The sequence below is a fragment of the Ctenopharyngodon idella genome, chromosome 20, assembly GCF_019924925.1.
Source record: "Ctenopharyngodon idella isolate HZGC_01 chromosome 20, HZGC01, whole genome shotgun sequence".
Taxonomy (NCBI): Eukaryota; Metazoa; Chordata; class Actinopteri; order Cypriniformes; family Xenocyprididae; genus Ctenopharyngodon; species Ctenopharyngodon idella.
Genome location: NC_067239.1, coordinates 31,165,090 through 31,187,581, shown reverse-complemented (window position 1 = coordinate 31,187,581; position 22,492 = coordinate 31,165,090). Strand labels below are relative to the sequence as shown.

The 22,492-nt window shown below is 34.2% G+C and overlaps 1 long non-coding RNA gene across 2 annotated transcripts in view; it reads right to left on the bottom strand.

Annotated features, from left to right (window-relative positions):
- Positions 1-18,800, bottom strand: part of LOC127502550 (uncharacterized) — a 44,679-nt gene extending 25,879 nt beyond the window's left edge. For both annotated transcript variants that reach the window (XR_007926879.1, XR_007926880.1), the window contains exons 1-4: positions 18,385-18,800; positions 18,276-18,299; positions 10,325-10,448; positions 921-1,152 (exon numbers count right to left, since the gene is read on the bottom strand). This is a non-coding gene — a long non-coding RNA (uncharacterized LOC127502550). The remainder of the gene's footprint in view (positions 1-920; positions 1,153-10,324; positions 10,449-18,275; positions 18,300-18,384) is intronic.
- Positions 18,801-22,492: the final 3,692 nt, after the last annotated feature.

Below are 22,492 nucleotides of genomic sequence, written 5' to 3'. Positions count from 1 at the left end.
AAAAGACAAACTGCAACTCAAACATTTATTCATTTTAAAGATAAAAAAAAATCATATTTTTTTAACTTAATTTATTATAATTTAATTAAAAATTATGTATTATTTACTTAATAAAATTTAATTTTTTGCAGTATTATTTAAATAAACTGTTACCTATTTATATTCACCGACATTTAAACAAAATTAATACTTATTCAGCAAGGATGCATTTAAATTGAGTTTAACTTTTACATTGTTAGAAAAAATTCAAATAAATGTCGCTCTTTTGAACTTTCTATTAATCAAACAATCCTGAAAGAATGTATCACACAAATATGAATCAGCACAACTGTTTTCAACACTGATAATAATCATAAATGTTTCTTGAGCAGCAAATCATCATATTAGAATGATTTCTGAAGGATCATGTGACACTGAAGACTGGAGTAATGATGCTGAAAATTCAGATTTGATCACAGGAATAAATTACACTTTACTATATATTCACATAGAAAACAGTTATTTTAAATTGTAAAAATATTTCACAATTTTTACTGTATTTTTGATTATATAAATGCAGCTTTGGTGAGCAGAAGAGACTTCTTTCAGAAACATTTTAAAAAATCTTACCAACCCCAAACTTTTGAATGATAGTGCGAAATTCTTTAATTATCTAAATCTTTAATGAATTATGTCAGATATTTTCAGAAAATGTTGAGTGATGTAAGCTGATGTCAATCAGATGAAATGATTCTCCATAGTGGCCCGCTCTTGATCTTTATCGTAATGTCATTAACATAACTGCTCTATTTTCTTTTGGCTTAACTGTGAGAACATGTATTAATATAGCTCATGTTCTTGTACCATTACAATTTTAGTGCATGCAAACTGTTAAAGACGACCCCCCATGTGCTGTTCTTTATGGGTCCCATTTGACTCACTGTGATTCCTTGTGTCTGATCCCATTCAACAGTTTGCCTTGAACTGGGAAAGACGATCTGCTCGGGTTTCCCATTGGAGTGGACTCTCATCTCAGACTACTTTGAAAGTGTCTCCTGACATTCTAATTAAGCTCCGAACGCCCTCCCTCTGGGAGGTTGCCCTTCCAAAGCCATCCGGCAGGTCAGCGCTGAGTTATTTGCACTGGTTTTGTGGGCAAACTTAATAATTCCCCTAAGAAAAAAGAAAGAGTCTATCAATCCTGCACAGAAAGGGCACAGTTACAGCTAGTGAATGAACAGGTTGAAATGAAATCAGTGCTGGGCTTAGCTTCTAATCTTTGGCAAAATTGATTTGTTTTGTTTGTCGTAATGTTCTGAAATTCCTTCGACAGGTCGGATATCCACAGGTGCAAAAGCACAACGTTTTGTTTTTGTTTGCTCTTGGCCAATTAGCGACTTCCGTAGCTCATCAGGAACTTGTTTTGGTGGATATCATTTGCCCCAAACAAAACTTATCATCAATAACAATTCTCAATGTGTTTAACTGAAAGGATTATGAACACAGTTGTTGATTACACAATTAAAGAAGTTTAAAAAATAGGTTTCATATTACTATTATTATAGATAGAAGAAAATAATATTCAAATAGTTCTCTGAATGTCCATGTCATATTATCTCACTTCAAAAACAAAAGATTTTTTTTTTTTAATATATTAAATACAGAAATTATATTTTGCATAAAGAAAACGAAGGGGGTGATTACTTAAGCTTTTTGTATTGTGACACTATTTTCAAGAGAATGAGCAATTTTTTTTTATTAATGTAACACAAAACAACAACAACAACAACATATTACTGAAATGTAAAGTATTTATTTAAAGTATTTTTAATTTATGCTTATTTAAATGGACAGAAAAAATAATTTAATCAATCAAATTTTTGTATAACAGTAATAAGAATCTAATGAAAATCACTCATGAGTGAAATATCCATTAATTAAACAGGGGTTTTTCCTGCATTGAAAATATTTTGGCGGCTGCCAAAATAAATTTTTGTCCCGCCAAAGACTTATTCAAACATTTAAAGGCACAATATGTAAGATTTTTTAATTAAAATATTCAAAAACTACTAGAACAGTGTTATATATTTTGTTGACTTGTGTACTTACATTATGCCAAATGATTCCAAGAATTTAAATCCAGAGAAATAAGCAATTTTAACCAGGACACAGAGCGTGTCCGTGCGTCGTCTATCAATGACATCATACCCGCGTTACCCTCGGTTTCTGGTTTAATTAAGTAGAAACCATGGAAACACCAAAGACGCTATAATATATTATGTGTTTTATTAGACAGGTGAGCAACTGTTTGGATACATTCATTGACAGAAAACTAATCATGTTATATAGCTCAACACAGTAAGTCTTATTGTTTAAATCTCATTTTCTTGATTTACTGTGAGTACCATGTTTTACCATGCCTAAAATTGATCTAGTTTACTGCAGTGTGCAACAAGTGTCTCATAGCATCCGCCGAGCGAACGCAGAGTAGCATTATAACAACTTTCAACACACAAATGTATCTAATATGATATACAGTGCTGCGTTACCCCACATACACATGACTGGAAGAAGCGGAAGCAGTCGTCTGCGGCATAATAAAAGCTTCACTGCTCTCGAGACGTGTGTCGCGCTCGTCTCTCATGAGCAATCACTCCAGCGGCCTCGTTCAGCTCCGGCCCTGCTCTGCTTCATACTAAAGTAATGTTAATAATCTCATCCATGAACACATCCCATAATTCTGTGAAATAAAGGCATCATCAAGCTACGCCTTTGTTTTGAATAAGCGACCTCTAGTGGCGAAAATGTGCATAGTGTGCCATTAATACTGCTGTTCTGCAGTACCGCTACCCGCTGATAGCCGGCTGCTTTAAAACGATCCTGTGAGTGTTTGTGTAAACGCTCTGTGAAGAGCATGAAAGGTTTCTATTTGCAGCCAATCACAGACATATCTGTTGAGTGCGTGAATGTAATGGCCAATCAGATGTGCTCAAGAATCCGCTCAAAATGGCGGAGCGAGTTCTGCACGTTTGCAAATCCTTTCATTATAACCAACAAAGTATAAATACAATGTCAATAAAAGATTCATTGCACAGCACTGACAGCTTCATTGATTATAACGGGAGTTTTCGCAAGAGCTCAGCTTTGTGTACCTCGCGTTGTGATTGACAGCTTCAGTGATTATAATGGCAGCAATCTTTGCTCGCTTTCTCTGTGTATAATATATATTTTTCATGCTGCTAACGACACATTGCGAAGTTTCTGGACTGACAGCAGGGCCTGACATTAACACCCGCCAACCCCTCAAATTTCAGCAGTGGCGTGTAACGCAGTCACTCCAACTAGCTCATTTGCTCCGAATGGACATTGTTGGTGTTACAGAACTTTAATTTCAACGTGGGATTGCGCGTATTGTACATAATTTTACTCATTCCCGCAGATTTTGTTCTCACACCCAAAGTGCGGCCACATAAAGCCACCTCTCAGTACAAAATTGAGTTCTTTTTTGCTGCTTATTGTGCTTAAACAGTCAAATACACACAAAATAATGTCTTGGCGAGTATTCATGTAAACACATTCAGTTATGTTTTAAGTGAACGTAAACAGTTGAGAAAGAAAACGCATGCGTAACAGTATAATGGATCCGTGCGTCAGCTCTTAAAGTGACAGCAGCCTAATAAACCTGCTGCCAAATTATGAGATAATATTAAAATATCTATATGACCGTTTTTCCTCATGGTATTGATGTCAAAATTGTGGACAGTGAAAATACTGAGTGGCTAGTAACTTTGGAAAATGACTAGCCACAGTAGCTGGTGAGCAAAAAAGTTAATGTCAAGCCCTGATTGACAGACGTATTTAAATGCGCGATTGAATCCGATTGATAGTGAGAACCGTTAACAATGGAGGGAACGATCTGCCACTTTTTCTATATAATGTGTTCCTTTTATTACTAACTTTTCAAATCAGTCACTCAGTGACTTTTTACATATAAATTTAAAGATTTTAAAATATAAAAAAGTTCTAAGCACTTTGTTTTATGATCTGTCCTGACAGTGATCATTTTTATTTCATGAACGAATAGGATAAGTTAATATTACAAACTGTTTCTTTGTATTTATTTTGGATTTATTGGCCTTGCAGTTCACATGGGAAGGGTACTTTGTACTGTGTGTGGATGGCAGTGTTCGTCCGCCAACACCAAAGACAATTTTTGACACAGGAAAAACCCTGTTAAAGACATTAGAATGAGATATTTTTGTAATACGATTCAGATATTCTCAGATCAGAAAATGAGAATCTGCGCTTTCCTCTGGTGCTCCAGTCTAGTCCATCTCTCGCCCCCTTCCAATCTGAGCAATATGACCTCTCGCTGTTGTCACTTAGGAGATTTATTGAGGCCACATGCATTGTGATCGGCCAGCAGACCTGCCCGTGACCCCCCTTTATGAGCTCTCTGGACTAATGCCACATAATGTCTGTAAGTTAGCCTGTGCAATTATAAAGCCTGTGGACTGAAAGAGAGCTGTCATTAGGATGTGCTTAAGGACAGCGGACTGCGGAGTCTGGCCCTGGGACAGGACGGCAAATGGACTGGGAGCCGTAAGACGAGCCGGGCCAGAAGGGGATAATTAGAGCGTTTTGTCCGACATTGTTGATATAAATATGACAAAAGCCCCTCCTGTTCCTCACCAACACACACTCATTTACCCACTCTACGAGCCGCCCATAGACATCGCCCTAATCATCATGTTCAACAGGTGGTGGGCAAATGCGAAGGGCATGAAACCGATACTATGTTTCCTGCAAACTGACAAACGTGCTAATTAATCCTGATCTTTTTTCCCCCGCACTTATTGTTTTCCATCTGTTTGTAGCGTGTGAGGCCATGCTGAAAGCAGTTTTCCTGCAGTTGATGCGATGTTAACCTTAATGTGTTTAAAGTATCAAAAAAGGTGATTCTGTCACCATCAGCTAGGTTTTCATCACCACAAATTTTTTATGTGGCATAAAAAAAACCCCTGCTGAACGGAAACACCAAGATATGCATTAAATCTTAAAATGTGCATAAAAAAAACTTAAGCACTCAAATGAGGCGTATGTTTTCTTATTGGATAATAAATGATGTGCATGAACTACGATGGAAAAACACTTACAAAATAAATTCCTGGATGTGCAACAAAACAGTCATGCGATTGGATAACTGTACAAACCAGCTGACCAATATCATTGCACATTATCTAAAACATTGTTTTAGTCATTCTGAAATGCTATGATTTGGCATAAAGGTCTCGTACGATTGCATACAGCAACTTTTTATTATTTTATTATTGATGCTTTGCGGCACTTCCCCAGGAAGTGACGATTTTGTTCTCTTGAACACATGGGTTGGAAACAGTGGTTTATTTGCAAATGTTTTATGCGATATTCGAATTTTTCACACAAGTTTAATCGCAACTTCGGATGAAAACATAGCTATTTACTCACCTTTGTGTCGTTTCAAACCCATACGATTTTCTTTTGTATCGTTAAGCTCCAAAAATGCATCATAAAAGTGTCATAAAAATAGTTCAAAGTACTCGTGTGCTAGAGTTTAAATCTTCTAAAGTTGTCCGATAGCATATCAAACCAAAATTAAAGTTTTTGTTCACTGATAATCCTCCTCTAGTTTTAAAATTTAATTTACACTGCATATTCAAACTGTTTATCATGATATATTTGTCACATGAAATTTAACGTATGGGTCATTGACGAATAGGGTCTTTAAAAGTGTAAAAAGACATAATGGAGATATAATTAATTTTGAAGTTTTATTAAGTGTTAACATTGAGATTATGTGGTTTTTATAATCAATTAACACTGCGTTTGTCATTTTTTACAAGATGGACAAAATTTGTCACCAAAAAAGTAATTCGATTTAACCAAAATTTCGGTTTTACCGAAAGACACTTTTGGTTATACCAAATGACGATATTTTCAAACAATGCTAACAGGCTGATATCTAGCTAGCTAGCTAGGAAAAGGACAATCAAACGTTTTAAATTTAGTACAAGTTTTTAAAATGTTACAACATTTTCCATGTTTTATAGCGGTTGAACCGAGTGACCTGATGATTCGGGACATGCGTATGAGCAACTGAAAACGTGAATTTTTCAAATAGTTAAAAGAGAGTTAGTTTGATTCACGACTATGTGGTCCTTTGCAGGTGTCTGAATGATGTCACATCCTGTCACATGATATTGATCGCATGACTTGAACCAAAATGGTCCCTTTATATTGGTTACTCCGAATGACATCAATAACATTTATTTTTCTGGACATTCTTTCTCATTACAAAGCTACAACTTATTCACATAATTTTAATACCATGTTGCACTATGTTGATATATGATGTTATAAAATCATGCAAGAATAAAAAAATATATACATTTATTACATTTTAAGATATTTTAATCACAAATGAAATGGCTGTATTGGCCTTTGGACGGTTAAACCGAATTACCTCTAAACCGAATCTTTAAAATACAAAATTAAAACCTTTTTGATTCAATAAAAGTGATCTAGTTGTACTTTGGATGTCATATTTTGGTGTTTTATTATTATTAAGGCCTTTAGACAAAAAAATGACCCGTCACGTCACTGACCCGTATATATTTAGTCACATGACATAGAATAACCAATGGTGTTCAACATCAAATATGACATCTTCACATGGCATATCTGAATATGCATTAGCATGAATGAGATCTGATGAGATTTCCTTTTGTGTTCTACTGAGGAAAGAAAGTCAAATGAGTTTGGAGAGACATAAGTGTGAGTAAATGATGACAGAATTTACTTTTTTGGGTGAACTATCCCTTTAAGGGAGGGTGTACTATAACAAAACCTCCTTCTGACCATGTCAGTTAAATCCTAAAAATGAAAGATTGATTTGCCTATGCAAACCAGCATGGAACTGAAACCCAACATGTTGCTTTTAAATTCCAACAAATGATATGTGTGGTAACAGAATATGCGTGTCAGTGAAAGCACTGATTCATCAGCCATGATGAAGAGGATTTTCCCTTCTTTTTTTAATTTCATGGAGCTACACGGTGAATGAAGAACATCTCACAGGGAAAATATATTTTGAGGTTTAATATATTAACTATTTTTGTTTTTCCACATTTCACATGAAATCCCTTCTTTGTGGTCTTTGTCGTAAATTCTGTAAATGGGTTTAACTTGGGAAATTGAAATTTGGCTCAAAAAATAAAAGCTGTGATCATTTATTAACCTTCATGTCGTTCGTTTTTCTGTGAAAGAAAATGTTTATCAAGACCAAAACAGCTCTTTTGCATACAATGAAAGTGAACTAAAACTGTTTAAAATGACCAAAATACCATAAAAACATATGACTTATGAAGTGTATTATGTTTGTGTGGGGAACAGGCTAAAATATAAGTAATTACTCGTTAAAATTCTTACTCTGCATTGTAGCAAACCTCGTTCGCACCAGGTTTGGCATCAATGACAATCGACCATGAGGCAAGTGAAGAACCAATGACATTGGACGTCACCGGACAGATGGGGATTTAGTTTTTGCAGGCCCTATCGGTAAAATTACCCCCAAAAGATAAGTCATTATTGTGTTAAAACGAGAAAAGCATCTAATAGACATTACAAAAAGTAGCTTTAGAAAAAAATATTTTATTTAATTCAACAGAATTTATTACACATAAACTTTTAGGCTTCAATGGCCATGATTTTTTTTGCAGAAGCTGCATCTGAATTGGTATTTAGATATATTTACAGATCAAAACAGTTTGGTTACAAACATTCTTCAAAATATCTTCTTTTGTGTTCCACAAAAGAAAGAAAGTCATAGAGGGTGAGTAAATATAAATAAACAGAATTTTCATTTTTGGGCAAACTATCCCCAAAAATATGAAAATATTATTTTTAATGAAATTATACACTAAATAAGAAGCTAAAACTGCCAGTAGGTGGAAGTAATTGTCTAAATGAGTAAGTTATTAAGTCATTCATTCATTCGATTCATTCAGGAATGAAGTAAATGGCTCTCTTTATGAATGAGTCATTGAATCATTGGTTCACCTGATTGATTCGCTCAAAATGCGGATTCATTCAGAAACGAAACATCGCTGTGTGTTGCTCGGAGACAAAAACTCATAATGGGGCCCAAATATCTTGAATTTTAGGGTCATTTTAACTGCATTCTATAGTGAGTTGTTCCTCTGCTTCATGTTCGTCACCAATCAACTTTATGAAATGTAAGATAAACTATGTCGGTCGGGGGCAGCTGCATTAAATCATTTTAACGCGTTATTTTTCCATAACTGATTAATTAAATGAACGTGTTGAATCAACAGCCCTAATATAAAAAAAATTGAGTTTCCGGCAAAATCAGTATTCTATCTGGTCGGTATTGAAAAGTCCCTTTCTTTCCAAAATGCGACGAACGCCACTCTCCCTTCTCTGCAGAATGCGATATATCCGCTCAACCAATCACAGCGCACCATTCCACGCACTGTAAACCGTAATGGCGGCACTCTGAATACACCCGGCATCCTAGTTTTCCTTATCTGCTTTGTACTTTGTGATCAACAAAAACAGAAAAATGAATAATTTTGACAGTATTGATGAACATGTGGTGGTTTCTGCGGTGGGGAAGAAACGCAAGTCATCGAAATGTCATCATTTACATGAGGAGATTAAGAAGATGAGGCACTCAATGTGTTTATTTTAACCGTGCGGTGGCGCCAGATACTCTTTAATCGGTAATGACAAACGGAGACATAATTGATTTATAACATTAACAAGATGACTCGTTGAATTCATTTTGGGAGCGACGGCTGAATGTATTTTTAGTCAAATGCCTGTATATAACATTAGAATTGGCAAAGTTCAGAGGCTGTCATATATGTGAATCAACTTACTTTGTTGTGTATTTTCAATATGAAAAATAACTTTTATATTGATGGATTAATTGCATTTTGAAAAAAAAAAAACGTCATGGATTTATTGCATTTTGGCGAAAAAATTGTCTGTTTTTATAATAAACCTTTTAAAATCAAAATGTAGATTTGAGTTTTTAATGTTTTTATAACCAAAAGATGCTATGTGAAAGTTTGAAACAGAAAATAGTGGTTTTCATCTTGCCACTTTCTTGGTAAAGAAAACACCTTTTTACTCAAATTAATCAAAATGGAGTTCAAACTTTTCATACATACACTACCAGTCAAAAGTTTGGAAGCATTACTATTTTTAATGTCTCTTATGCTCATTAAGGCTGCATTTATTTCATAATAAATACAGAAAAAACAACAATATTGTGAAATATTACAATTTAAAATTATGGTTTTCTATTTTAATATACTTTAAAATGTAATTTATTTCTGTGATCAAAGCTGAATTTTCAGCATCATTACTCCAGTCTTCAGTGTCACATGATCCTTCAGAAATCATTGTAATAAGCTGATTTATTATCAATGTTGGAAAGAGTTGTGCTGCTTAATACTATTTTATAACCTGTGATACTTTTCAGGATTCTTTGACAAATAAAAAGTTAAAAAAAATATCAGCATTTATTTAAAATAGAAATATTTTGTAACAAAAGTACTGTTCAAAAGTTTGGGGTCAGTAATTTTTTTTCTTTCTTTTTTTTGAAAGAAATTAATACTTTTATTCAGCACGGATGTGTTAAATTGATAAAAAGTGATAGTAAAGATTTATATTGTTAGAAAAGATTTATATTTTGAATAAATGCTGTTCTTTTTAACCTTTTATCCATCAATGAATCCTGAAAAAAGTAGCACAGGTTCCAAAAAAATATTAAGCAACACAACTGTTTTCAACATTGATAATAACTGAGTATCAAATCATCATATTAGAATGATTTCTGAAGGATCATGTGACACTGAAGACTGGAGTAATGATGCTGAAAATTCAGCTTTGCATCACAGAAATAAATTATATTTTAAAGTATATTAAAATAGAAAACCATAATTTTAAATTGTAATAATATTTCACAATATTGTTGTTTTTTCTGTATTTATTATGAAATAAATGCAGCCTTAATGAGCATAATAGACTTCGTTCAAAAACATTAAAAATAGTAATGTTTCCAAACTTTTGACTGGTAGTGAATATATATATATATATTTCACATTGCTCCACGTGGGTAAGTGATGGCAGAATTTTTGTGTGAAATACCCCTTTACTAAAATCACGAAAACTGGCAAAGAGGTGAGATTTTTTTTGTTTTGTTTTTTTAACCACACCTTTTCTCACATTCAGCCTCTAGAGTGATGAATTAAGCTTGTTATGTGGGTACAACTCGTACCTGACATGAGTCATTGAGTGTCCAGCATCCTGTCACAGGAATCCCTGAAAAGGGGGCAGATCGCTGAAGAGGCATATGAGGCCACTCAACTCCGGGCCCAAATTCACTGTCAAATGATGGATCACTGGGGAGCAAAAGAGAGAGCTTGAGACAAGAAATAGAGGCAGAAAAAAATTTACTACACTTCCAAGAAACTGCTGGAACGGCAACAGTATTACAGCCGGCCCTTAAACTCCATTTTACTCGAATGGCCTGCTGACCAGAATGTGTGATTATCTTGTTTCATGTCAAACGTCCATTCATTGACGATTTGTTCTCCAGGCTGAAGGAACATGCAATAAAATGTGGACGCGTTTTCGGCGACCCGATTCCAAGGTCATTAGCGGTTTTGCGCAAAGCTGGTGTTTGAGGCGAAGCGGCAGCGCATGGCGGAGTCGTGTGAGGTACCATCCAGCACAGTGCTGGACGCTTGTGGTTTTGTTTCTTATTTCTACAGAGAGCTTTTGTCCACGCTGGCATTGCAGACCAAGGGTGGGCCTCCGGATTTGAGTGATTTATGAAGACGAGTAAAGAGGCCACGCGGTCGACAGCGCTGTCACATACAGGGGAGGAGGAAACCGCATCAGGACATCAGAAAGGCAGGCGAGTGCTCGCGAGCGATGGCCAAAACTGCACACCGAGGGCCCCTTCATGACAAGGAAATGAAATCTGACCACTGTCCGCAGGGATGAGGTGCACCGGGAGGAAGCGAGCACATTTCCATCACGTTAAAGCTGACAGGGGAAAGTCTGCATATTTCATCCAGCACATGTTTTGCAAGTGAAAAGAGCCAAATCCTTTTCAATTTTTCATCTTATTATTTTGTTACCCCGAATTTACCCATTAATAGCTTACATGCAGCTGCGTGCACCTGCGTTAGAGACTCGATCTCACGGCTGCGCTCTTCTCCAGATGTGCATCACGCATTTCTCTTCGCATTTATGTCACGCTGGGATATTTGTGAAATATATGAGATCCCACCAATCAGCAAAACAGTCCATCCAAAATCCCATCAAACACAGCAATGCAACACATCCATAATGTCCCGAAACTGACTCAATACTCACTCTGGGATACCGCTTAGAGATTTGAAAAGTTTTTATTCGCATTAAAGTCCAAATCAAAATGAGCTATTTTACTTTCCTAATACGTGTTCCTGTTCTTATTTTGCACAATTTATTAGTGCAAAACTTTGGAATAACGTGCAATATAACCAAAATGCCTAAATTTAATATTTATATATTTGATTTGCATATAAAATTTCCATCCATTTGGACAGTTTTAACACAAACAATAATACATAAATGAAACGGGTAAGATTTTTGCACTTAGAAAAAATCATTACAGTATATTTTTATCTATATGCATCTATTTGATTTTATTTAAAGACCCCCTGTGGTGAAAATCAAGTTTTTAATGTTGTTTATATGTCTATGTGGTGTTTTTATTATGCTTTAAGACAAACCATGTGCAAATTCATAAGTCATTACCATTGCTGAGTATTTTCTCTTTAAAACTGCAGAGATCTAAAGACGTCACAAACTACCTTGTAACCAATCACGTCAACATGCCGGTGGGATTTAGCATATCATTAACCATGACCGCTCTGAAGCAGAAACATAGTTTGTAACATTAGCAACACATTATTAGCTGTTTGATAATGTAGTCAAGCTAAAGGCTAATCATATTAATTACTGTTATGTGTCTGACGTTGTAAAGAGCGATACCATTGTGCAGCGTTTACCTCAGTAAGTTGACCGAGTGGATCTCTGAGCTCATGCGAGTGAGTGGAGGCGGGGCTAATTAGCATATTCATAGATTTACGTATATTAAATGAGGCAAGGGTGTAGAGTTACATTCAAGCTATTTTAAGGCATGAATAAATTTTTTTCACACTTTGGTGATTAAAGATGAGTTTTAAGGGATAAAATTATTGACTACAGGGGGACTTTAAATAATCATATTTTTTCAAAATGCATTTATTCAAATTGCTTAGAATCAGCATAATTGTGTTTATTGAGAAACCAATCAAATTAATTCAGCTGAGAAGTATGAAAATGCATGTTTAAAACATGGCTAGCAGCGGAACAAGAATTATTAAAATAGTTAAAATGTATGCTATTAAAAACAAACTGGATTTATTGATGATAAATATATAAACCTGATTATTGTGTATTTAAAACACATATAGTTTATTAGTACTATTACAGAACTGACAAATATGCATCATATTAAATGTATTAGTTTATGTTAAAACTGTGTAATCCAAATCAATGGAAATTTGTTTTAATGTAAATGTTTTGGAGTATGTAACTCGTTAAGCCCTTTTATTTTTCAGCCACACCCCTTTTTTACCATCCAATCAATTCCTGATGGAGAACATTAAGTCCCGCCCGAATGTTTTTCTTCTTGAACATCCTGCTTTACAGAAATACACCACATTACCGAAGTAAAACGAGGTGCGAATGCCTTTTTCTGCTAGCTTTACCACTGACAATAACAGATTACGTAATATCTGAAAGTGGTGTACTCACACTCAGGGCTGTGTTTTAGACGGATTGTGTAACATTATCAGCACAGTAGTGGAAATATTCCCACTGCATTCAGTAAAAACATGCCGTGTGTTCCTGTAGCGTTTCCGGTCTGTAAGAACGTGGGTTAAAGCTTTCAGTGGCAGCTGAGGTTCAGGAGCTGCAGGTCACGGAGGCCGCGAGTGAGAGACTTCCACTGCACAGCACATTAAGGAAGCAGCTCTAACATTTATGTTTTGAAGCATTGAGATCAAGTGAAGCTCAACAGCTCCCTGGATCACAGTGAGGAAACACTCGGCTCAGCCTGACAACAGCAGATCGGGGGCCTTTCCTGAAAATCACAATGACCCTAAACAAAAAAAATGAGTCCATTTATGAGGCGTTTTTATGTCACTGGGTTGAACGTATAAAACTGACATTGGTGAAGCAGATCGCTCCAGTCTAGAACCTAGTGAACTGCTTTGCTGTCTACATAGGCAGCTACCTTCTAAGGGAGTATCTTAACTGAAATGGATGCTAATAAGCTCTGTACAGGTGTGCACTACACTTTTCTCATAGTATTTTTTTTAACGCCAGGGTTGTTATAGTTAGCTAAACCTAAAACCAAAAAAAAACAGCGAAATAAAATAAAGTATAAAACTTTTATTTCAATTAAAAAAAAAAAAAAAAAAAATTAAAAATTTATTTCAGCTAGTTCCCAAGGCAGCATTTCTAAAACTAAAATTTAAAAAAAAAAAAATTATAATAATAATAAAGTTTGGAGTCAGTAAGATTTTTAAATATTTTTGAAAGAAGTCTCTTTTGCTCACCAAGGCTGCATTTATTTGATCAAAAATACAGTAAAAATTGTGAAATATTATTACAATTTAAAATAACTGTTTTCTATGTGAATATATAGTAAAATGTAATTTATTCCTGTGATCAAAGCTGAATTTTCAGCATCATTACTCCAGTCTTCAGTGTCACATGATCCTTCAGAAATCATTCTAATATGATGATTTGATGATCAAAAAAAAAAAAAAAAACGAATTCAAAATATTAAGTAGGCTGCACTGTTTTGAACTTATTAATAAAGTTATCCGAATCCTTTCATACTCAGTGTAATTGAGTTTAAGTCTGTTAGGCAAACAAGCTTTTCACAATATGTAATACAAGTCTCTGGTGTCTCCAGAATGTGTCTGTGAAGTTTCAGCTCAAAATACCCCACAGATCATCTATTATAGCTTGTCAAATTTGCCCCTATTTGGGTGTGAGCAAAAACACACTGTTTTTGTGTTTCCCTTTAAATGCAAATGAGCTGCTGCTCCCGGCCCCCTTTCCAGAAGAGGGCGGAGCTTTAACAGCTCATGCTTCGGTTGCTCAACAACAACAAAGCTGGAGAATCTCACGCAGACAAAATGATGAAATCATTCAGCCTTACATTGTTCAAACCGGAGTCGGACACTGATGGAGAGACTCGGAAAGAAGTTACAACTTTTAGAATGAAACTGACGTTTCTGAATGGTTAGTGGATAAATTTATGTAGCTGCTGTGGAGTTGATTCAACTCATCGACTTAGCGACATAAGGCTTCATTAGTTAACATGTTAATTCATTATCACCAAACTGACAATGAAAAATACTTATAAAGCATTAATTATTCTTAGTTAATGTTAATTTCTTAGTTACTGTTTAATAACATTACTAAAATCAAAAGAACTCATTTAATGGACCTGAGATAAAACTAACAATGATCAGTTGTGTTTCTTAACTAACATTAACAAAAAATAATACTTTCTGTAGCTATTGCTCAATCTTAGTTAATGCATTAAATAATGAGACCTTATTGTAAAGTGTTACCTGTTCTTCTTTATAGCATAATTCTTTTGCACTTTTATCTGTTCGAAAATTGTACTTTATATTTTTTTGTGTATTGTATTATTGTATTTAAACATTCAGAGTAATAACAAAAAGAGTTCTTAAACCTGTTTTTTTTTTTGCAATATCGTGATAATACCGTATACCGTGATAAAAGCTTCAGCAATTAATCGCAACATGAACATTTGCTACCGTCACGTGCCTAGTTGGTAGATGCACCGGGCACCCGATTATAGCACTTAAACACAGAAAAAGTCAGATTTTCATGATATGTCCCCTTTAATAATTTCTCATTCACAGATAAGATGTCAAGGTTCACATCAGTCAGCGGCTAAATGCTCCATTTCGTCGCTGCCTTGAGCTCATAAACTCATAAAATCTGCTTTATCCGCCAGGAATTCAGTCCATTGTTTTGCCAAAAATAATTTCAGCAGTTTACTGTTACAGCAGTCCATCTAAAGGGCCGGAAGTGATTACTGTTTATTAAAAAAATCTAATGACGTGCACTAACGGTGTGTTGTGAGTCGCGGCAGAATGGCCGCTCGCTGACGCCCCAGAGAGGTAAACAAAGGCAGGAAGATCAAATAATGCATTCATCACATTCCCCAGGGCCGGAGGCCAAGTTCATGTCAAATCCATAATAAGGAAAGTATCCTCAGCGCAGCTAGTTTCCCCACACGCACGTCACACTCTGCTGGAAATCTACGCAGAGGATGCATTGATATTCCTGGTGCTTCCTTTCTCACAAGCTCAACACAGGCTCGTCACATCGCAAGTAGCGGCGCGCATCTCCCTCCCCCCATTAAACACACAATTATAAACCATTAGGCTGCCAAAACAGGGCCTTTGTTTTGTGTTTGGGTTAGTTTTTTTTTTTTTTTTTTAGAAGGAAAGCTATGGTGGAGTGCATAACAGGCCGGTAGTTTGTCTTGCCTGGAAAATAACAAAATTTAAGAGGTAATGAGAGTCTAGGACAACAACATACAGCTGCCAGCAGCCGGCTGTTTCAATCATCTGTTTAAATCTTGATGGTTTATCATATCTGCTGATGGACAAACAAATATAAACTGTATGTTTTCTCAGATAGCACTGTTCTGCTGGGATAAACATGGTATTCTGACTTTATGGGTCATCAGTCAATATATATATATATATATATATATAAAGATTTACATATAAAAGTCTTTTCTGCTCACCAAGTCTGCATTTATCTGATCAAAAATACAGTAATATTGTGAAATATTATTGCAATTTAGAGTTTAAAGTTTTCTATGTGAAGATGTTGTAAATTGTAATTTATTCCTGTGATCAAAGCTGAATTTTCAGCATCATTACTCCAGTCTTCAGTGTCACATGATCCTTCAGAAATCATTCTGATTTGCTGCTCAAGAAACATTTATGATTATTATCAATGTCATATTTTTTAAGGAAACTGTGTTTCATTTTATTTCTCAGGATTCTTTGATGAATAAAAAGTTCAAAAGAACAGCATTTATTTGAAACAGAAATATTTTCTAACAATATATATGTATTTAATTGTCACTTTTTATCAATTTAATGCAAGCTTGCTTCAAGTAATAATTTCTTTAATATAAAAAAAGTTGTGTACATACCTGAGTTGAATTAGGTAAAAGTATGGGTATCATGAAGTAATACAATATTTCTATTCCATTATATTGAAAAGCAAAAACAGAATTCTGCAGGAAACGCATCAAAAAGACACATAAATAGTAAAAAATTCAGATGATTCTGATGAATTCAAATGATCCATTTATTTGTTGTAATACTTTATAATAACCTTCTTTTTATTTCCAGGCTTACATTATATTTTAATACTTATTATATATTATTAACTACTATATTCTTAAATAATTCATTACTATGTAATCTTCTTGTCTCAGTATTTCATATGGCAGCAGGGACTGATAAGGTCAGTCTACTCGTATAGCTTTATGTAGGAGGGAAGCTTTCAGAACATAATGGTTTTAAAGCTGAATCATATACAGTTTGTTTGACTGGCTGTAAATGAAATGCCGGTTCCCCTGTGGGCCGCTAGTGAGAGCTCTGTCAGAGGTGACAAAAGCTGCTCTTAGTGGTCATGCAAACACACTACAGCTGCAGACAATTAACTGGACTTGTGAAAAGCTATAATGACGGCAAAGGAAATCTAATATTCCTTGAATTAGTCAAATTCTTCAAATAAATCAACTACTTCATCAGCGAGAGTGTGTTAATTCTTTAACATCTCACTCACTTAATGGACCACAATTCTGTATTTTCTGCCATGTCAAAACAGTTCTTCCAAATGAGGGCCGTACTTAAAGATCATGAAACTTAAATCAGTATCATTACCAACTGACTGTTCATATAACATGCAGTTAAAGCTAAATAAAAGGCAATTTTTGCAATAATTAATATTTTAATTATAATTCAAATAATTAATTTATACATGCTAAAAAATATGTTAAATTAGAAATATGTCCCTATAATGCACAATACTTACTGGTTGTTCATATTAAAAAAAAAAATAATTATATTTAAATTTTAATAAAAATTGGTTATATATTAACTTGCACATGTTAAAAAATATTAGATTAGAAATATGTGCCTCTAGATTATTTGCTTAAAGCTTTTGCAATAATTCATAATTTAATTTTAATTACTTATACATGCTAAAAATGCTTTTTTTTGTTGTTGCAATAATTAATTTTTTAATTAAAACTGTTGAAATATTAAATTATACATGCATAGAAATATGTTTCAATACGGTAGATTACTTATTGGTTGTTCATATAATGTGTAAAGGATAAAAAGGTAATAATTAATATTTAAATTTTAAATTGTTTTTATATATATTAATATGTATATAATTATATATATACATTCTAAAAAAAAACATGTTAAATTAGAAATATGTGCCTCTAGATTACTTACTGGTTGTTTATATAACATGTAGTTAAATCTACAAAAAAAAAAATATTTTTTTGCAATAATTAATATTTTAATTAATATTTTTAAAACATTAACTTATGCTAAAAAATATTAAATTAGAAATATGTCTTATTTACAGGTTGTTCATGTAACATAGTTAATGTAGTTATATGTTGTAATAAGTAATATTTTAATTTTAATTAAAAATATGGAAATATAAATTCTAATTTAACATTTTTTGTTATTTAATATCATGTAAGTTAATGCTAAAAATATGTTAAATTAGAAATATTTGCCGCTTATTCCCACCCCTAAACAAAATTATATTTCAAAGCCACATTTGTTTTTGGCCAAATAATAAAAAGTAAAGAAGCGTATAAGAGTTTTACACGCACCCACCCAAAATCCTCGTTTTCCTTAAACATGTTAAGAGTCGCAAGTCTAGCAGAAATGATGAGGGTCACTTTTCCAGAAACAAAAAGGATCAGATTTCTGGTCCAGTATGGAAATAACGGTGTGTGGTGGCCAGAGTCTCCATGATGTTAACACCACTCACCAGACAAGCACAAGAGGAGGGGAAAAAAGACCCCTTACCTTAATGGCAATCACAGCTCAGCCCTGAAACGAGAGAGAGGGAGAGATTTAGAGAGTGAAGAAAACTGCAAACATACAGCGCTGGTTTCCTCTCTGCTCCTGAACCCACCTGAGCTTCAGCGCTGATGCATTTAGCACCAGACCGTTTAATACTGCAGGTTCAGCCGCTCGGGGTCAATGTCTTCACTTTCCAGCAGCGGAAAACTCACGTGGATCATCTGAAAGACACAGAGAGCGTAACACATCAACGGAAACTCATTGTAAAGAACATATTCAGACCATATTTCATATATTTAAAGAAATTAATGCAAGGCAAGCTTATTTAGATTGCACTTTTCATACACAATGGAAGTGCTTTACATAAAAGTGATTAAAAAGGTGCATACAAAATTAATAATAAAAAATAATAAATATAAATAATAAAAAATAAGAAGAAGAAATAAAGGAAAGAATTATTTGCAAGAATTGCTTGCATAAAGAAAACAAAGAATAATTTTAGAATATTACTAAGATATTTATTGACAATTAAACACACTTACTCTCCCCTAATTCTAATTACTGTAATGCAAAATATAAATAATTATAATTAAAATAATTAAAATATACATAATTATAATTAAAAATAATTAAAATAATGAAATTATTAAAATATAAATAATTATAATAAAAAAAAAATAATTAAAATATTTTTTTTGAACGGTAACTTTACAATAAGGTCCCATTAGTTAACGTTAGTTAATGCATTAGCTAACAATGAGCAATACATTTGTTACAGTGTTTATTAATCTTTGTTAATGTTAGTTAATAAAAATACAACTGTTCATTATTAGTTCATGTCAGCTCAGGTCCATTAAATAACATTAAAAGATACAACTTCTGATTAGTAAATGTTGAAATTATTATTAACTAAGATAAATGCTTTAGAAGTATTTTTCATTGTTAGTTCATGTTAACTAGTGATAGCAAATGAAACCTTATTGTAAAGTGTTCACCATGTCCATGTTTTGTATTGTTTTGTTTTGGATTTTTGGGTGAAATGTGATCTGAACATGTTTACCCTTTAATCTACCTTGTATAACTAGTTCTTAGCTAATCTAACTTGTTAAAGAGCAGAGATAAACTGAATGAAAAGTGCGTGTGTATGTGAAGTCTTTTAAGCGTTACCGCTCTTCGCTAATGGAACTGTGGTCGTGAGTTATTCACAGTCTTAATGAGCTGTAATAAAACGCGCGGGTGTTCAGAGCCGAGGGTGTCGCGTTTCAGCAGCCTCAGCCAGACGGCCATGTGCCGCCACAGTCATGCTGCTAAAGGGAAATTCCCCCACAATACACACACTAAAGTGTTCTTAGATTACTTAATTAATTAACCAAGTAAACTGAATTGCGCCATCACATTCAGGGTGAGCAAATAATGAGGTGACCACATCCAGGTCATCCTGGGACACAGGGTGGATACGCTTTCAAATAGGAACAAACCATTAAAGTGCCCTTATTACGATATTTTAAAGGTTCAGGAGTCTCCTACAACAGGTTTACAAGCATCCAAGGTCAAAAACATTTAAATTTTCTTGCACATCACCTAGTTTCTCACAGAAAACAATTCGAAGACTCTAAACCTTTCTGAGAGCTACTCTGCTCTGATTAGTCAGATGTCCCAGTCTGTTGTGATTGGTTGACCACTTACAGTGTGTGTCAGAAACGAAACTCCCATTATCATATCTGAATTTTAGCGCTTGATACACAGTGATACGAACAGTAATGATGGCGTCGGTTTTACCGTAATTCAAGCTCAAGTCCTCGTCTTTTTGAAGTGCATCAAAGTGGATTTGCAGTACTGAAAACAGCATCTTCTCAACATGAACAACACGAACCAAACACTTCCAGTCTCAGATACAACTACAGTGTTTGTGGGCGGGGCAAAGTAGATGTTTTTCGCAAGACCATAAGGCTGGCATTATGCAAATTTGTTACATTGTTACGTATGTAACAGGAAGTGAGATTGGAATTTCTGACAACTAGAGCCCGACCGATTTATTGGTCTGCTGATTTTATCGGCCGATATGAGCCTGTCGCAGATATATCTGCATCGGTGTATATGCTGCAGATATGCCACCAATTTGACATTTTTGGCACGCACTTGCACCGCGGTTCATCTCAAATCTGACAACGCATCTATAATATTGTTTGTTGAAAATAGCAACGTGTAAAACAGACAGATAGAGAGTTCAGCTAATGTATGTTTCAGTCGATGAATACGCATTCTGGCTTCCCAATACGTTACAACAGTGATGATCAAAAAGCGTGGACAAAACAGTCACTCTTTGTAAACTTGGTTCACTGCAAGTGCCGTATGCTCGAATTTGAGCAGACATTTATGCCGTCATCACCCGGGTGAGACATGAACAGCACACGTTGTTATCTGTTTTTAAACTAAACTCATTTAAGCCTTGTTAATTTAAACATTCATGAGCAAGACAAGAAAGAGAACTCGCGCGCTTACCTCAGCCAAATCTCAGACAAATCCTGCGTTCTCTTTCAAGTCTTGCACTTGAACGGACAAATTCACACAAAAATGATGTCAACATGCCCATCTTGGAGAGAATCCTAGCAAACATAGTCGGTTATGTCTTAAGTGAACGTATAACAGTCGAGAAAGACATTAAGTAAAGATTTTGTTAATCAAACAAAATCTTTACTTAATTTAGTGAAGATAATACGCAGTTTTATTTTACATTTGATTATTTTAATCATTTTCTGTACCTGAAAACTACTGTTAGATATCTGAAATGCCTGCTGTTGCTTGTAGTTTCATTATTTGTTCTTATTTTGTTTATTTTTATTTGATAGTTGTACTATTTTCCGTGAACATAGCACATACTGAAACCGTGACCCTAAAACCGTGAGTAATTTGAACCGTTGCACCCACACATAAAGAATATCGCCCGATATATCGATATCTGACTTTTTTTAATCCCTAATATCGTTATTGGCATTAGCCAAAAACCCATATTGGTCGGGCTCCACTGACAACTCGTTTTGGAAGTTCAGAATCGATTCTTTCTTTTAGGAGAAAATAACTTTATTTATCATGTACTTTGCAGAGCTTTTACATTCACATTCAGTTATATCACACACTGCATGAAAGGTAATATTTGAAAAAGTTTAACTGGGTCATTTCAACAGGGACTGCACAAAGCCAGAAACATATGAAACACCGAATATGAATCCTTGGCCGATGCATTGAATATTGTGGTGGAAGCAAGCCTCAGTACTCGAGGGGTCAAAGTTTCCTTCATTATATCTGTGCCATTAAATCGGATATGTTATCATTATTATTTAAGTAGCTAGAAGAGTAAGGTAAGTTCAACGCAGGGAGATTATACTCGCTGGTTGAATTTCCCTCAAACATCCACCCATCAAACACTGCGTGTGTGTTTGTGATTAATAGCTCATGACAATTTAATGGAGAAACATATAGCCTGGCACCCAGCAGTTACTTTCATAAGTAAATAAGCCCCATTAACACCATATGGTAGCAATGCCACACAAGGCGATTGGCTCAACTTGAACTTAATCACACTCACATAAGTCAAGGCGGGAAACATCCTCAAGGTAGCAATTTCGGAGTCACATGAACGCCATATTTCATTATAGCTTTAAAAGAAAAACCATGGTCGGTTAAATTCCTGCCAGCTGCTCAAAGGGGTTTTGTACTGGAAAACAAACTATAGAGAACACAGAAATAACTGTTCACTTAATTACAGTGTAAAGTCTGTAATTTCTTGTCATAGTATAGCAATCACAGTTAATCACAGTTTTCATCCTCGTAACACATTGAGAGCATTATTTGAGAAGCAATGAAGTGTGAAATGTCAACAAATTAGCTCTGAAAAGGCTGTATGTAGTACATGAGAATAAAAAGTGATTGATTTCAAATTATATTTTTATTTAAAAATGAAATGTGTGAGTAAATATATCATTTAATAATAATACATGATTATTATATAAATTATTTACATATGTTATATATTACAGATATATAAAATTATTTACAATTTTATATGTATATATATATATATACACACCTAAAATATATTATATAAATGATTAATAATAATTGTAATAATGATAATTATTATTATATAAATTATATATTATATTTTATATAAAAAATTTTTATATATAATCTATATATGCATGTATATAAAAATAATATGC